This window comes from Dromiciops gliroides, chromosome 2 (assembly GCF_019393635.1).
Source record: "Dromiciops gliroides isolate mDroGli1 chromosome 2, mDroGli1.pri, whole genome shotgun sequence".
Taxonomy (NCBI): domain Eukaryota; kingdom Metazoa; phylum Chordata; class Mammalia; order Microbiotheria; family Microbiotheriidae; genus Dromiciops; species Dromiciops gliroides.
Genome location: NC_057862.1, coordinates 103545408 through 103560562, shown reverse-complemented (window position 1 = coordinate 103560562; position 15155 = coordinate 103545408). Strand labels below are relative to the sequence as shown.

The 15155-nt window shown below is 39.9% G+C and overlaps 1 protein-coding gene across 1 annotated transcript in view; it reads left to right on the top strand.

The window, feature by feature from the left end:
• The first annotated feature begins 271 nt into the window (after positions 1-271).
• The window catches only part of ADD3 (adducin 3), a 160812-nt gene continuing 145928 nt past the window's right edge, over positions 272-15155 (top strand). Inside the window, 1 exon segment of the mRNA XM_043982771.1 lies at positions 272-613. The gene's annotated coding sequence lies outside the window, so the exon portion shown is untranslated.

Sequence of the window (15155 nt, the reverse complement as noted above, 5' to 3'; positions counted from 1 at the left end):
GCGCCCGGGGCTGCCGCAGCCTCTTCGGCCAGGCTCGTCCCCGTCCCCGCCCCCATCCCAGAGGCCGCCTCGGCCCCTAGGACTAACAGGCTGACGCGCGCCCGACGTGCGGGGAGGGGGGGGGGAATAGGAAGGAGGGGGAAAGAGGGAAGGGGAAGGGGCTCCGCCGCGGCACACCCCCCCCCCAGCCCGGAGTCCAGACGCAGGGAGGGGGCGGGGCCAGGCCGGCCCGAGGAGGGGCGGGGCCAGGTCGAAGGGGGCGGGCTAACCGAGCCGCGGAGGCCGGTCCCGCCAGAGCGAGCTGCCCGTAACGGTCGCCTAGGAAAGGGGGTGAGAGGAGAGGAAGGGAGGGCTTTAAAAAAACAAACCAGCACAAGAAGGAGGAGGAGGAGGCGGCTGCGACCCAGGTGTCGCCGCTTCCTGCTAGAGAGGGATCCGCGCCCCGCGCGCTCGCTCGCTCCCCGGGCCCCTCCCCTCCTCTGCACTCCCCTCCCTCCTCTCCCCTCCCCGGGGGAGGGGCGGCGGCGGCAGCGGCAGATCAGGCGGCTGCAGCCTCAGCAGCCCCGAGCCCAGGCGCGGGGAGGGAAGCACAAAGCCGGCTGCGCGCCCCGAGGTAATGCGGACCGGAGAGCTGGAGGAGGAGGCGTCCTAGCCCCTCTTCCCGCGCCGCTGTTGGCTGGGGTGGGAGAGTGGCGGGGAAAGGGGGGGAAATCCCTGCCAGGGGGTCGGGCCCGGAGAGAGGGGAGGGGGCGGCGTGGACGGGGGCGAGCGCCGCGGAGCTGGCTTCCTATTGGTTGCCCCCTTACGGCCTCAGGTAAGTCACCCCTCCCTACAGGAGGGGGGCGGGGGGTGCTGATTACGGTTAGAGGGAGAGTCAGCAGGGTCTGGCGCGAGGACCCGGGCACCTGAACTGGGAGGGTGGAGGCCCGGGCTGGTGGGGCTGCGTGTGCCTGCTGGGGAGGGGGTAGGAGGCGGATGCCCGGCTGGCTCGTGCGCACTTATGGTGCCCCCCACGGTGGGGTGATCTTCCAAAGCCGATCAGCAGCTTTGATGACAAATACTTCTTCCTCCTCCCCCGGAGAGATGGGGCTCGAAGCTTTCTAGTTCCCTGGGCCTGGCTCTTGTGGGAGGGGGCGAGGAGGCTTTAGGTGAGAGGATCAGTTCCAGGCAAAAGGTGCTTTTCGAAGAGAAAATGAATCAGGGGAGGTGTGCGGGGAGAAGGTAGACGCCTTTCTCAACTTTCAACAGAGGAGTTTCAAAGGAGAAAAAGCCCTCTCCCCCAGACGTCCAAAGTTAGGCTGTGCTTTCTGCCCAGGGTGACAAGGAAGAGGTCACAACAGATCTGGTTTGCTTGTGTTCCTGTGTGTGTGTGCAGTCTCTTTGAAGTTAAAAGGCTTATAATCCAAAGCCGTGGTATGGGCAACTAGGGCAAGTTGGGCTCCTCTAATTAAAATGTCTAGAATGACCTCAGGTGAGCCATGTTGGTGCAGAGATTTGATTGCAAATAGGTCACCTTTGAAAAGCGTGTAAGTAAAATTACCGATTTACAATCGAATTGCTAAAGATCTCCTAGGGTTAAGGTTTCTCAGCACTGATGAAATTGAAAGGTTTTGGGGGAACACAGGCTACCTGTGTACCTTCAAGGTCCATTCCAGTGGGTGCAGTTGTTATGCCCTGTAATCATTTTAAATTAGCATTATAAAGTAGCTGCATTTATTGGTAGGTTCTTTAATGTTAGTATAAGATTTCCCCCCTTCAATTTTGAATTCGATTTGACTTGGGCCAACTTCTTGGGTAGTATTCTGATTTATGGGAAGACTAAATCTTTTTGAAGTGCTTTGCTCAATACCAGTCCTCTCTTGAAGATAAGATGATAGCCTGGGAACCAGTGTTTATTCTTATTTGGGATTCAGCTTACTTTTATAAGATTAGTAGAAACATTTGGAACAAGGTTTAGAACTGATAGAAAAATTCATTTTTCCTTGTTAAAGCAAGTGAATGTTTAATCATGTGTAGTAGACGAAAGCCAGAGAGAGGTTAATTTCTTTTCTAAAACATTTAAATTTCAGCCTTCTGAAGATTTCAATCTGTTAACTTCTAAGCAAAACATCATATAGAATAGAACACATTGGACTGTGGAGTTGGGCAAACCTGAGTTTGGGTCTTCTGTCACACTTGTTTCTAAGAGTATTCACCCATTTTCTCATCTGTAAAAATGAGGGTAGTAACACCCATATTACCTACCAGATTGTTGTGAGGATAAAATGAGATAATGTATTTAAATCATTTTCCAGATATTAAAATGTGTCAGTTATTAAGCACAGAGGCTCACATGATTGCTAGCTTTTGGGGGAGAGAGAGAGAGAGAGAGAGAGAGAGAGAGAGAGAGAGAGAGAGAGAGAGAGAGAGAGAGAGAGTGTGTGTGTGTGTGTGTGTGTGTGTGTGTGTGTGTGTGTGTGTGTGTGTGTGTGTGTGTGTTTTGAATGGAGGGAGATGGAAGATCTTTTATTTGATCTGTGTGGAAACTCCCTCCCGAAGGTCAGATTGGCTGCTAAACTAACTTTAAATTTTAGAGAGTTGCTTGGGGCATTGATAGATTAAGTAACTTTCCCTGGGGCATTAGAACTTGAACCCAGGCCTTCCTGACTCTGTCTGGCCAGTTGTATTTTATTGTCCTTTGTTATCTGATGTACACAGTTATCTAATGCTGTTAGATAATTTGTTAAAAAGAAACTGAACTGGCCAGCTTTGAAAAATGTTTTGTTGTATTCTTGAATATAAATTAAAAATATATTGGGGCAGCTAGGTGGTGCAGTGGATAAAGCACAGGCCCTGGATTCAGGAGGACCTGGGTTCAAATTTGGCCTCAGACCACTTGACACTAGCTGTGTGACCCTGGGCAAGTCATTTAACCCTCATTGTCCCACCCCACCCCCAAATTACATATATATATGAAAATGTAATACATGTCAAATAAGTGTTTCCTGTCTTCAGAGTATTTTTATATTATGTATGTCTTAAGCAGAAATGATTGACTTGTTAAAGAAAATGGAAAATGTGTAGGTTTTCTACCTCATTGCTAACTTAAACCACTTGTTCCTACAAGATTTAGCCCTGAAGAGTATGAGGTATGGGTCAGTGCCAGTAGACACTGGATTGAATTATCAAATAATATTTAACCAAAACCATTGTGCCTTTTGAGACACTAATAGACTATGACATGCATCCAACAATGTCCCTGACTAAACTAAAGCTCTGTAACAAGTGGTGACCACCCAGCTTTTGTGTTTTGCTGACTGTGGTAAGTCTCATATCTGGCGTAAATGGTTTCGTGAGTCAAAAAGCCAAACAAGACAATAGAAAAATAGACTATAGATTTCAGAATGTAGCCAAGCCAGGCTTCTGTTCTCAAAGCTGTTAGTTACCTGCCATTTTTCTGGTACCTTAAGAGGACTGCTATGTTCTTATCACTCCTGAGGGGCAATTAAAAGTAGTGTAAGCAGAAGAAAAGTCATTCGATCACACAAATGAATGTCTATTATAGAATATAGAATGGATGTGGAATTCTGGGAAGCAGCAGCATCAGCCTATCAATTTTGTGTATAGTAATCATTGATAACATGCCCTTTTTGGGGGGGGTGAGGCAATTGGGGTTAAGTGACTTGCCCAGGGTCACACAGCTAGTAAGTGTCAAGTGTCTGAGACAGGATTTGAACTCAGGTCCTCCTGACTCCAGGGCCAGTGCTTTAATCACTGCGCCACCTAGCTGCCCCCATAACATGCCTTTTTAAGAAAAGGTGTCTAGCTGCCTGTGAGATCAAGAGGCTGTGTCACCATATGGCACTATAAAGAGTACTTCAAAATCAAAGGACCAGTTGGATTCTTGGAGGTTGTCTAATCCAACCCTTACTCAAAGTAGGAATTTCCTATACAACATATAAATTGTTTCTATCGTCAGGCATTATTAGCCCTTTTAAACACACTACTCAGATAGAAGATTGAAACTAAATCTCTCTTTACATTTTTATTATTTTTTAATATTTTTTTTTGGTGAGGCAGTTGGGGTTAAGTGACTTGCCCAGGGTCACACAGCTAGTGAGTGTTAGGTGTCTGAGGCCAGATTTGAACTCAGGTCCTCCTGACTCCAGGGCTGGTGCTCTATCCACTGTGCCACCTAGCTGCCCTGAAACGAAATCTCTTAACAGTGACTTATATATCTGCATTAAATGGATTCACTTTTGATTTTGGAAGGTGATGTTTTGATAAGAGTTTTGTGTCCTGTGTGTAGATAGAAAGATGGAAGGAGGAGTTTAGTCTTGAACATGTTAAACATTTTAATGATGGTAGTAGTAAAGTCCACTGCTATTAGCAAGTCTAGTGATATGACACACCCAGTAGGCACAGTGCCCACCAGAATCATAGTTTTTTTTTTGAGGCAGTCAGGGTTAACTGACTTGCCCAGGGTCACACAGCAAGTAAATGTGTCAGGTTGGAGTTGAAATCAGGTCCTTCTGATTCCAGGGCGACTGCTGTATCCACTGGACCACCTTTAAAGCACATACTAATATCATGTTATTACTTTGTTTCTTCATTGATTCCAGCTTCCAGTTGCTAATGTCCTATTAGCAAAAGACTCCGTTTTCTTAAAACTTTTTTACACAACACTACTTGCCTCCTAATTTCTGCTTTATATTTTAACACAAAAACAAAACAGCATATTTCATTGTATATGTCCTAAACCATTTAAATTCTTTGGAATGATTGGTGAAATTACAAATTCAATGTGTTGCTATCTCAACAGGGTAATTGGCATGCTGAACAAATTAATTATGAACTAAATTTAAGTGTAGTTAGATATTTTTATTGTAAACTTAATTGTCAACTAAATAAATATAAAATAATGAGTGAAATCTTGCATAAGCCCTTAAGCATCTAACAGAAGAGAACCAAATGAATGAACAAATAAATCCCCCAAAATGTATCCAAGTCCATATCTGGCTGAAACTCAGCTACCTCTGTGGCTTGGCTTTAAAAATAAATTAGTAGTTGTTAGCATCACTTCATACTGGGTATTAATATGCTTAGATATTTTTTATACCATTATTAGTCACTGTTGAACATATAGGATGTTTCAGATTTTTTTGTTTTTACAAATAGAACAGCTATAAATGTTTTTGTAGAGATAGGTATCTTTTCCCTTTTTATACAATTTATTATTCTTAAATAATATCAGGGGGAATGGTGAATAAAGTGCTAGATTTAGGAGTAAAAAAGATCTGGATTTAAATCCAGCTCCTCCCATGAGCAGCATGATCCTGGGCAAGTCATTCAATCTCTCATTACTTTAGTCAAATAACTCCTTATCTTATATAAAGTCATTGACTGGTTTTGATGTGCAACCAGTTAAAGGAGTTCCCATACTAGGAGTTCCTACAGATTCCCCAATTCGATCAAAAAGTTTGATCGTTTGTGATTTCTTATTCCATATCGTTTTCCAGAATGAACCTGTCTACAATCCTGCCTACAGTGTATTCAAGTGCCTGTTAACTTGCAGCACTGCTGATGTTGAATTATATGAGTTTTGTTTCTTGTGCCATTCTATTTGGTTGTAAATTAATATGAAATTAAGTATAGTTTTCAGGTTAATGTACTGCAAATATATAATATACTTAAGTGGACAATTTAGTGCAATTCAGTATCTCCAATATTATTCAGGGGAAGAATTCTTGGTTAAAGTCTGAATCCAGAGAAGGTATAATTTCCACAGCTTGTGCTCAATCATATCACATAAATACAAAATATTAACTACAGAATCTAATGTTAAAGTGATACTTTTTTGTTGTATGTCTATCAGTCTATAATATGTACAACAATTATAACTGTTAAAAATTCAAACTGGGGGCAGCTAGGTGGCGCAGTGGATAGAGCACCGGCCCTGGAGTCAGGAGTACCTGGGTTCAAATCCGACCTCAGACACTTAACACTTACTAGCTGTGTGACCCTGGGCAAGTCACTTATCCCCAATTGCCTCACTAAAAAAAAAAAAAAATTCAAACTGAATGTCATAATGTATTCTATTTTATAGAGTGCTAAAGATGGAAAGGACCCTGTTATTTTAGGAAGGAGGAACTTGAGGTCTAGAGGGAAAAGTGATTTATCCAAGGACAAACAACTAGTGCTAATTACTCAATATTTGAACTCAGGTCCTCTGATACCCAATTCAACACATCTTCTACTACATTATGCTGCCTACTAATATACTATATTCCTGTTGGGAGGTTCATGCAATGGCATATATAGGTGAGACTTGTGAAATCCTTTTGATATTTCCAATTAAATTATTTTGATTAGGATCCAGGATAGCCCTATTCTTCATTTTATCAGTGATCCCTGTATATTACCCAGGATTTCCAAGTGAATTTTGAATTAAAGACGTGTACAAGTTTTAGTAGCTTGGTTACTTTTTATCTCATAGTATTAGCAAATTGAAATTTACAACCTTGTCAAGTTTACAATCTAAGTGACAGAATTGGAAGCACGGAAAATGATTTAATGTAAAGTTGGGAGGAGGGTAAAAAAAACGATTTAAAAAAAAATTTTGAGACTGGACCTCTCCAGGATTTAGCGGGTCTTCAGCCAATAGCAGTGACTTGAAGCCTTTCTGTATTGTTAGGACCTGCCAGATTTTGTACTCCTCTGATGTAGTCTGGGTTCATCACCACAAGATTGGCCACCAGGTGATGAATTTTTTTTCAGGTATAGAAACTCATGAAGATACCATTCATGTACTAAGGCATGGAGTAGGACTGCAAACTGCATTGTTAAAGAGAGTATATCCACTGTGATGAAATAGTGGATCTTTGAGGTACGGCAGAAGAGGAAGACTGGCATTTAAGTATAAAAAGATCTCTAGGAAGTAAGCTCACTTAATATTTTATTTTTGAGAAATAAGGTTGTAAACAATGAGATGGGTGCCAAAGGGGAAGGTTTGGAAATTTGATGAAACTCAAAACTATATTTGAGTGGTTAATAAAATACTATTCTGGCTACACCAGACCTTGCAAACTATCCTTAACAGAGTCTCCTAATGTCCTTTGTAAGTCAACAGACATTTATTATGTGCCTACTATATGCCAGGCACTCTGTACTAAGTAATGAGGATACAAAGAAGGGCAAAAAGAGCTCTTGCTCTTAGGGAGCTCACAAACTAGTGGGGAAATTGTACATTTGGAAATTTCTGAAATCTATATTAATCTTTTTGGGTGATGTAGGTAGAGTCAGAAATAGAGGTAGTCACCAATTACTGGAACATTGAGGTGTGGGGCAAGGAAGAAGACACATTAAGTTTTTGTTTTATGAATGTACATTTTTTATAATGTCAGCTTTATTTTCTCTGGCATATGTTTATTTTGTGATAAGTAAAATCATATGTGGTACAGTGAAGGTTTAAAGCCTCTAGTAGACAGTAACACAGTGAACATTTTTCAGGCCTTGCTAATGGTACTCAAATGCTACTGGGATATCATTTACTTTGGTATATTGTGGTTAAAAAAACACACACGATTTGGTATCAGAAGACATGGGATTGAGATAATGGGATAAGTCTGTCACTTTCCAGTGATCATGGGCATGGGTTTGGGGAGGGAGAGACATTACTTCTGAATCTCAGTTTTCTCATTTTTAAAATGGGAATGTGTAATACACATATTGTTATCTGACGGTTGTTGTGAGACATGTTTTATAAATCTTCAAGTACTATAGAAATGAGAGTTGCATATAAATATATGATTATTGCATTCAAACAGTAACTTACTGAAAAGTATCCCAGGGCCTGAAGCAAATGAATTTAACTTCCAAAATTGTCTAAGAAGCAGGGAGTACTAAGAAGTACCTAGCTGAACACTGCAGTCGGTGTGTTTTTTTTAAGTTTACTTAGTGGGAAGGTGACTTTGTCTACTTTCTAATTACTCTAGAACAACTTTAGTATGACATTTATACACATTCATACTAAGTAGAGGAATCTGAATTGAATCCTAACATGCCGTTAAATTGAACTACACTAAATTTAGGGTTATTCATTAAACTCGTTTTCTCATAGTGGAAATTGTATGCAAGTAAGGGATATTGCTCAAGGATATTGTTCCTGATATTTGTTGGTTACCCTGCTAAGGGAGCTGGAATTTCAACAATGTTGAAGCAGTAAGTTTGTAAAACTCTTGGTGTTTCCAGTAGCATGGTGCATACCCTGAAATCTCTTGCAATGTTTCTATGAAGTTCCTTGATCAGGGCCATACCTACAAGGGTATAATGAAAGCATTTCCTTTTCCTATTTAACATATTATTGACAAACTCTCTTCTTATGATTTTCTAAAATACTTAAAGTCTTCAGAAAGAGATGGGATTTTTGCAATACTCTGATCAAAAATATTCTCAAGGTTATTTGGCTCAACTGAGGAACTGTATGTTAGGATCAAGCTCTTCCAAGATACCCTTTAATAGCAGATTACTTTTAATCCCCCCTAAATCAGAGCTAACAACTGTCAAGTTCTTTGACCTCAGTAGTCATATTAATATGTATAAAAAGAACATTCGGGGGCAGCTAGGTGGCGCAGTGGATAAAAGCACCGGCCCTGGATTCAGGAGTTCCTGAGTTCAAATCTGGCCTCAGACACTTGACACTTACTAGCTGTGTGACCCTGGGCAAGTCACTTAACCCCCATTGTCCCGCAAAAAAAAAAAAAAAAGAACATTCAATAAGATTTGTGTGTTTTTGTTTTTAAGATTCATGTTTTTAATATCAGAGGAAGTATGTGGGTGCTAGGAGTGATGGGGAGAAAGAGAAGGAACTTATGTGGAGTTATGAATGGAATACTTTTGTTACTGTTCTGGAAGAACTCATGGATTAGGAGGAAAGTTATTTAGCAAATGCTGCTTATGTTCTTACATGAAAATGTTACTCAGTTTATTTTTTCTTTCCCATATGGTTTGTGTTCTTTAGCAGTCCATCTTCTTGGGGCCAGGCTGTCTTTAAGAAGCCTTAAAGAAATAAAGAAGTGATATTTAAGCAGTCTATACTTGATTGCTTGAGGTTATATTAGATGACAGGTCTCCAAGTAGCTGTGAGAATAAAGCAGGGATGAGGGAGAACTCCCCCCTAAGGTGATATAAAATGCAGTTTGGAGAAACAGTGGGAAAGGCTATAGTAGGAATATACTAAAACTGATTTCTGTTACAGAAGTGTAATGACTGACTGTGTGGGCTTCTCTGTAGCTGACTTTTGAGTCTGGGTTTCTTTATCTATAAAATGAGAAGGTTTGACTAGACCAGGGCTTCTTAACCTTTTCCCACTTGCCAACCCCTTTTTTCCCTGAGAACTTTTTACATGACCCCAGGAATATAAAATAGGTATACATAATCTTTTTCTGTTGCCAAATTTTTCATAACTCCACCACGTTCAGTTATGTGACCCCATATGGGGATGAGACTTACAATTTAAGAAGCTTTGTACTAGATCATCTTTAGTAGTCTGGTTACTTTAATTTTCCCTTCCATGTTAGTGCCTAATCGTATATAATTATTCTGTTTTGTTCATGTGAATATCCCTTTTTGAAGATGGTCTTCTGACATTAAAATTATCCATGGGAAATTTCCTTTATTCAGAAAATATTTAGTAAGCACTTTGTTCCCAGCCCTGTAGACAATATAAAAATATATGAGCTTTATCTTTATTTCATAAAAGGAGCCCATAGAGGTCATTTTGACCAATCAGTGCCAATACAGTAATTCCCTCTACAGATTCCCCTAAAAATGATTATACAGCCTTTTTTGGAAGACCACTACTACTTTATTATTTATTTTTGTGGGGCAATGAGGGTGAAGTGACTTTCTCAGGGTCACACAGCTAGTAAGTGTCAAGTGTCTGAGGCCAAATTTGAACTCAGGTCCTTCTTAATCCAGGGCTGGTGCTTTATGCACTGCTCTACCTAGTTGCCCCCCACTACCATTTTATTTGAAATTTTTCCATTTAATTGGAAAGCTCTTTTAAAACTTTGTTTTGACTCCTACCTAGGCTGTGTTTTTCTCTTTTTTTTTTGTTTTTGTGTTTTGGAGACAGTCGCTTTTTCAGGATTTGAGTCTTGAGTATCCCTGTCTCCATAACTCTTTATGCTAGGATTCTTTTTTTGTTTGCCCACTTTTCCAGTCAGCTTCCTGACATTGGGCTTGATGTTGTCTGTCCATTTCAAGGGAAATGGCTAAATGGTCAACTCTAAATTGTGCAGCACCTGATTTTTCTGGAAGAACTGTTAGCCAAATACTGGACAGACCAGACCCTACTTCATTTGTAGGATTTGACATGATCATAGTGCTAAATGAAATTGCTGCCTGCTTAATTTTAATTGTACTTGTCAGCATGAGCTCTAGACACATGATGACTAGGACTAAGAGAATCCAGTACTTGTTGGAATGTTTGGGAAAGTGGAGAGTTTAGAAAGTTGTGAGTTTGACAAAAAGCAACAACTTAGCAATTGTGAAATCATCATTAAAAGTAGGAAAAAATATTTTAGTGCTCCTGTTAGGCAGTCAGAATCATAGATAGCTCCAATATATCGTTTAATCCCTTATTTTTAAAGTTATATTTGGATGCAAAAATAGCAAGTGACAACTTTTATATAACTAGGATTTGGAATTTTTTAAAGAATATACATTTTACTGCCTTCTCTTTCTAGATACTCCTCTGTGACAGAGTAATTGGTTCCTACTCGGGTAAATTTTAGCAGTATGTTTTTTGGAGAGGGGTTTCAATAGTGATTGTAGAGTCTGTCCTCAGTGGTAATAATTATAAGCAGAGCTGAAGGTATTTTATGAGTCGTTAGAAGTATAGGGGTGTGACCTAGCACTTGGGTTTGTCTCCCTAGGACTAAAGAAGAATCTTCTGTAATATAAATTGTTTTTTTGTTTTTAGTGAGGCAATTGGGGTTAAGTGACTTGCCCAGGGTCACACAGCTAGTAAGTGTTAAGTGTCTGAGGCCGGATTTGAACTCAGGTCCTCCTGACTCCAGGGCCAGTGCTCTATCCACTGTGCCATCTAGCTGCCTCTTGTAATATAAATTGATAAGATACTTTAAAACAATCACAATGATTATAACAGTCTTTGTTTTTCTGATTGATTTAAGAAACTTTATCATGTTTGTCACTAAACAAAAAAACTGTAACCAGGGCTCATATATTATCCATTTGTTGGTAATTATTAGGGCTTTTTAGTTTGGAAGATGGTATAAATGCAGTTAAGAGTTCCAGGAAAAAAGCATATAAAATGAAACTTTGTTTTTGGTTTGACTTTTATATCTAACTGGAGCCTTGTGATAAAATACTGTTTCATTATCTTTGGTTGACTTTGTGGATTGATAGGTATTTTGCTTTCCCATTTTTCTATTACCAACTAGATGATTTGTAGGTCTGTTCACAGTAAGCTGTTCATAAATTTAGTTGATGTAATGATTTGAGGAATCAGTGAATGCCTTGAATCTTCCATCTGCTTATTTCTCTCCTGATATAAATTGGTACACTATCAGTCGTTGTGTACAGAGTGACTGAAATTGGCATTAGTTCACCTTTTGTATTTTGTTTTTTTGTTTTTGTTTGTTTTTTAGTCAGGCAATTGGGGTTAAGTGACTTGCCCAGGGTCACACAGCTAGTAAGTGTTAAGTGTCTGAGTCCGGATTTGAACTCAGGTCCTCCTGACTCCAGGGCCAGTGCTCTATCCACTGCGCCACCTAGCTGCCCTGCCTTTTGTATTTTGTTAAGCCTAATTGGTACAGATGTCTAACAAACTGACTTGAAGTAGCCAGTCATGGATTCACAACCTGGATAGACCCATAAACATTTATTATCATTTGCCTACATAATGCAAGGCTTTTGGTCAATGTGAAAGCACAAAGTAAACTTGCTTGCTTTGTTACAAGTTGTAAATGATGTGGGCTTTTATGTATTGGAGATTATTATGAGAGCTAAACATTTCTGTTTAAATGGTTCTGTGAGATACTATGATTTTCTTGGAGATGCCAGCAGTAGAATTTTTTGAGTCAGTTGAGTGTTCTTCTTTCTGAGTTACAGGGTGCTTGGGAAATTCTGAATCTTGGTGCTTAATTTTTTTAGGAAATGCTAGTTTTGATTAGTGGTTCTTATCTCTTGTAAATTCCTTCCTTCCTTCCTTCCTTCCTTCCTTCCTTCCTTCCTTCCTTCCTTCCTTCCTTCCTTCCTTCCTTCCTTCCTTCCTTCTTTCCTTCCTTCCTTCCTTCCTTCCTTCCTTCCTCCCTTCCTCCCTCCCTTCCTCCCTCCCTCCCTCCCTCCCTCCCTCCCTCCCTTCCTTCCTTCCTTCCTTCCTTCCTTCCCTCCTTCCTTCCCTCCCTCCCTCCCTCCCTCCCTCCCCAGGGTTACACAGCTAGTAAATGTTAAGTGTCTGAGGTCAGATTTGAACTCAGGTACTCCTGACTCCAGGGCCGGTGCTCTATCCACTGCACCACCTAGCTGCCCCCTTCTTGTAAATTTCTAGTAACTGTACCCCAGCTCATAAAAGTTAACTTATTGTGAGATTCTGTTCAAAATATAAGGACTGGGTAAGGGAACACAAATTCCCATTTTGAAAAAGTAACTCAAAGTTCTGGCCCTTTTTATTATAGATAAATAACATTATTGTTACGTATGAAGAATAGCATATTATTCTGAAATTTTCAATTATTGTGAAGTCTAGTTGCTTGACATGGGCACTCCTTTGTAAATGGAGCATATGTGTTTTCTGTGGAATAGGACAAGGGAGTAGTAGTGATTTAAAAGATAGCAGAATAATTTTCCAACTTTAAATTGCCTACTTTGTTTTAGGGACTAACTTGCATTTTTATCTCCTCTCAATTTTCTTATAAAGATGAAATGTATTTGGTCAATGTCATTTGCTCCTCAGTAATATTCAAGTGATTAGCAAATGGGCTTCCTTCCCCAGTTATACTTTCTACTGGGCTCTATCTATATAATTTGATCATTAAATTGGCACAAAGATTCTCTTCTTATAACATATGCTGAGTTATTTTCAGAGCATATCATGTTTTCTTGATAGTAGCACCATTCTCTTGTAGCAAGTTGCAAATAATTTGTAAACATTCTTACAACAGACCCATTTAGTATGGCTACTTTTCCTCTGTGGTCCAGCTACTTCTTTCCCTGTTTAGTACCATTTTTAGTAAGTTAATGTCCTTCAGAAAGTCTGGTGTATTCTCTCACAGTTTCATCTCTTTGATATTTCTATGCAAATAAAACTTCAGAACTCCTCAATTTTCAAGAAAACTACAATTGCGCTAGGTGTTTGTTATGCCCCATGACACAGATTTTGGGATATCTTTGCATTTGTAGTTGTAAAGGATTTACCCACTTGACACTTACTAGCTGTGTGACCCTGGGCAAGTCACTTAACCCTCATTGCCCCTAAAAAAAATAGTTAAGGATTTACGAAGGTAGCAGGAAGATTCTCTCAGGATAAAAGTACAGTAAACTTGGCTTTTAAAAAATTTCCATTAAGTTTTATTTTCCCAAATTACATGTAAATACAAATTTTGACATAAAATTTTCTTTTAAAACTTTGTGTTCCAAATTCTTTTCTTTCCTTTACTTTCCCCTCCCGGCCCCCCAATAACTTAAGCAATTCAATATAAACTATACATGAGCAGTCATTTGGCTTTATTAAAAAAAAATAGGGGGCAGCTAGGTGGCGCAGTGGGTAAAACATCGACCCTGGATTCAGGAGTTCCTGAGTTCAAATCCAGCCTCAGACGTTTGACACTTACTAGCTGTGTGACCCTGGACAAGTCACTTAACCCTCATTGGCCTGCAAAAAAAAAAATAGGTTCTAAATATTATTCCTTAGCTATCTAGCTACTCTCTCCTCTTATTCCCATCTCCCCTTTCTTAGTGAACCAATTCAACTTGACACTATCCCCATCCCTTGAATTACTTACTAACCCCCTTATCATAGCACCAATTACACCCAGGCTTGGATCACTCTCATCTTTGCTCCTACACACATGCTGCTGAAGGAAGATAGACAAAATCACATAACTGTTCTGACTGGGTTCACTACAAATTTATGTTTTATAACCCCAACTGGTCCCTCACTACTGCTAGGCAATTCTACTGTACCTCCCTAATCAACTCACTATTGCACTTTCAACAGTGATTCTTCCAAACTTTTTTCATTCCTCTTCAAACCTCCCATGGCTCCTTATTCCCCCACTCTCTCAGTTGAGAATCCTATCTTTATTTTACAGAAAAAAATTGAGATCCTGTGTGAACTCTCCTTCCCTCTTCCTCATCTCCTATTACTCAGGTGCCTTCTATCACTTTCTCCTCCTTTACCCCTGTTTGATATGATGAAGCTACAGCATCTTTATGCATGGCTCATTTGTTCTCCTTTTCTTGAAACAATGAAGAAAGAGGTCACTGCACTGAAACTGGGGTTAGGAAGATTATGACAACCTAGTATCATAGAATGGCAGATAGCATTGGAAGAAACAACAGAGATCATTTATTCCAAACTCATTTTATAGGTATAGAAGCTAAGGCCTTAGTGACATAAGGTGACTTGTCCAGTGTCATAGGATGTTAAATCACAGAATCCCCAACTTAGCACTAGAAGGGACCTCAGAAGTCATCTGATCCAATTCCTTACTTTTACAAATGAGAAAAATGAGATCCAGAGAGGTTATATGCTGCCGGTCATGTAATGACTTAGTGACAGAAGCAGGATTAGAACCCCTGTTTTCTGACTCCACATCCAATGCTCTTTGCACCTAACTAAATGTAGCTATTTCTCCCCTCCTTCAGATAAATTGTGGCTTTTTTCTGCTTATCATGTATTCTACATTATTATCTGTGATTAATTATTTGTATGTTATTTTAAGCAGCAAGGATTTTTAACAAATATGAAATCAAATTGTATGACAGATGAAAATGATAATATATAGCATTTATATAATGCCTTAAGGTTTGCAGAGTATTTTACATGTTGACTTGTTTGACCCTTATAACAGCTCTGCAGGATAAGCACTATTATTGTTCCCATTTTACAAATGAGGAGATTGAGAGAAGTAGAGATTAAGTGGTTTGCC